The sequence below is a fragment of the Octopus bimaculoides genome, chromosome 9 (genome assembly GCF_001194135.2).
Source record: "Octopus bimaculoides isolate UCB-OBI-ISO-001 chromosome 9, ASM119413v2, whole genome shotgun sequence".
Classification (NCBI taxonomy): domain Eukaryota; kingdom Metazoa; phylum Mollusca; class Cephalopoda; order Octopoda; family Octopodidae; genus Octopus; species Octopus bimaculoides.
This window is the reverse complement of record NC_068989.1, coordinates 55,909,140-55,912,174: the sequence shown is the minus strand read 5'-3', so window position 1 is coordinate 55,912,174 and position 3,035 is coordinate 55,909,140. Positions and strand designations below refer to the sequence as shown.

The 3,035-nt window shown below is 32.3% G+C and overlaps 1 protein-coding gene across 4 annotated transcripts in view; it reads left to right on the top strand.

Moving 5' to 3' along the window:
• Positions 1–3,035, top strand: part of LOC106867580 (probable serine/threonine-protein kinase nek3) — a 494,211-nt gene that overhangs the window by 931 nt on the left and 490,245 nt on the right. The window lies entirely within an intron of this gene.

The following is a 3,035-nucleotide window of genomic DNA, read 5'->3' as shown; positions in this document are numbered from 1 at the left end:
ACACACACATATATATATATATATTCACACATACACATACATATCTCTTTTACTCTTTTACTTGTTTCAGTCATTTGACTTTGGCCATGCTGGAGCACCACCTTTAGTCAAGCAAATCGACCCCAGGACTTATTCTTTGTAAGCCTAGTACTTATTCTATCGGTCTTTTTTGCCGAACCTAGTTACGGGGACGATGTTGGGGGGACCAACACACACACATACATATATACGACGGGCTTCTTTACGCATACATACATATGCACACACACACATATATATATATACACACATACATATAAATACTTACGTACATATATTTATATAAACACACAAAACGTGCTTGTATGTGAATAGATACACACACACGTAACTACATGTGTGGAAATTATATATATATATATACACAAACACACAAATATATATGTATACATGTATATTTGAGTGGATTTGGTAGACGGTAACTGAAGGAAGTCCGTTGTATATATATATTAGATATATGTGTGTGTGTGCATGTGAGTTCCACCACAGCTTGACAACCGGTGTTGATGTGTTTACGTACCCGTAACGTAGCGGTTCAGCAAAACAACCGATATAAGTACCTGGTGTTAAAAAAAAAAGGTAGTGGGGTCAATTCGTTCAACTTACATTGTTCAAGGCGGTGTACTAGCATGGCCGCAGTCTATGTGAGGGAAACAAGTAGTGGATTATATATATATGTGTGTGCGTGTGTGTATATATATGTGCGTGTGTTTGTATGTATATATACTTGTGTGTGTATATATGTGTGTCTTTGTGTGTATGTATAATACTATATACATACATGTGTGTGTGTATATATATATATATATATATATATATATATATATATATATATATATTACCCTGTATACATATGCACATGTATATAAATGGGTATTTTATTGGATATTTATATACACAAATCTGTAACTACACACAATATATATATTATATATATATATATACATACACACACACACACACATATATATTTATAATTACATACAAATTAAATTGCTTGTATATGTATGCATACATCTTTATAAACATACATTCATACATATGATTATAAGTTTAAAAACGGAACATTCTGATGAGGTCAAATACCGGCAAAACTTGAATAGCTGTCAACTATCTATAAAAGTATGTGTGTGTGTAAATATTCATCAATATATACATCTATTTATATATATACTTATATATATATAATGCATATGCATACATATAAATACCTATCTATCTATCTATCTATCTATCTATCTATCTATCTATCTCTCTATATATATATATCTATCTGTCTTTCTAATTTGTCTGTATCTTTCTCTCTATATATATATAAATTTTCATAGCTTGTTGATTGAATACGGTGACGGATGGATGGATTGATATCAATATATAACGATTTAGAAATAGACACTGAAATGTGATAGATTACTATAGATAGATTATAAATAATGAATTATAATGCCGTCAGTTTACACCCACACACAACAAACACCATCATACACATAGTTCCCGTAGGCACACACGCACACAGAGTATGTACGGATAGTCAACAGATTAAGTATTCGTTCCACGTAAGTTGTGTTGTCCATCCTTCTGTCTGTCTCTGCCATAGTATAGTGTGTTACTCCATGTTTAAAAAAAAACAAACAAGAACAATCCGTCTACTATCAATCTCTGGGCTACACACTTTGATGGTGTACATCTCTATCCATATTCACACATGGTTGGACACAAATAACCAAATCACTAAGTTAATTATGTATGTGTGTGTGCCTGTGGACATATATATATATATATATATATATATATATATTGTGAATAGTAATATTCATAAAATAATAGGTTTAAGTATAAATCTTGGTTTACAAATATTCAAATAAAAATTCGGAAAACGGAAAAGTAGCATTAATGTAATTTATTAATTGCAAAAATTCAACGTTCTCTTACAGCTGTTTCAATTTTGCCCAAAGAATTAAATTCCAGTAATTAAAATATTTTATTGGGCAAAATCTCGTCAGAGTAGTAAAAACGACATAACACTAGGTTATTATGTGTTATTCTTCCATATAATAATCCATTGGTATGTCATTTTTACTCCTCTGACGAGATTTTGCACATAAAGTCTTTTAATTACTGGAATTTAATTCTTTGGGCAAAATCGAAACAGCTGTAAGATCGTTGAATTTTTGTAGTTAATAAATTATATTAATGTTACTTCTCCGTTTTCTGAATTTTAATTATTTTGTATATGTATGTATCTGTCTGTCTGTCTATCTATCAGTATGTATTTATTTTGATGTATGTGTGTGCATGTATACATAGGCATGGCTGTGTAGTAAGAAGCTTGCTTCCCAACCACATGGTTCTGGATTCAGTCCCATTGGGTGACACCTTGGGCTATAACCTTGTGAGTAGATTTTGTAGACGGAAACTGTAAGAATCCTGCCGTATATTTGTGTGTGTGTGTATCTGTTTATCACCTCACCACTGCTGGACAACTAGTGTTGGTGCATTTACAACTCTGTGACTTAATGGTTCAGCAAAAGAAACTGATAGAATAAGAACTAGGTCCTAGGGTTGATTTGTTAGACTAAAACTCTTCAAAGTGATGACCACAGTCAAATGATTTCTAATGGTAGTTGTCTATGTTGAAGGCAAAGATGTTGATGTTGACTCCAAGAAAGACAGTGGCTGAAGTTGTAGATAACATTTATTTCACCATTTATATAATTAAAGCCAAACCACGATGGACCGGCATGTATAAAAACAGTCAGAAAGCATACGAGGTAACAAGTATTATACTTTCTTGTTAAAGGGTAGATAGCGTTGGACTTATTCCCTGTCATTCTAGTAGCCATAACTAAATAGGGCAAGACTTCCGCCCGTCCCCCCACAAAAAAACCACCCTTTTAAAAAAAAAATTTTTTTTGACACAAACTCCCCCTTTTTGGCTACGGGGAATATGAATCTACAAAAAAATTGGCAAAAATCGACATTTCTAAATTACCCCC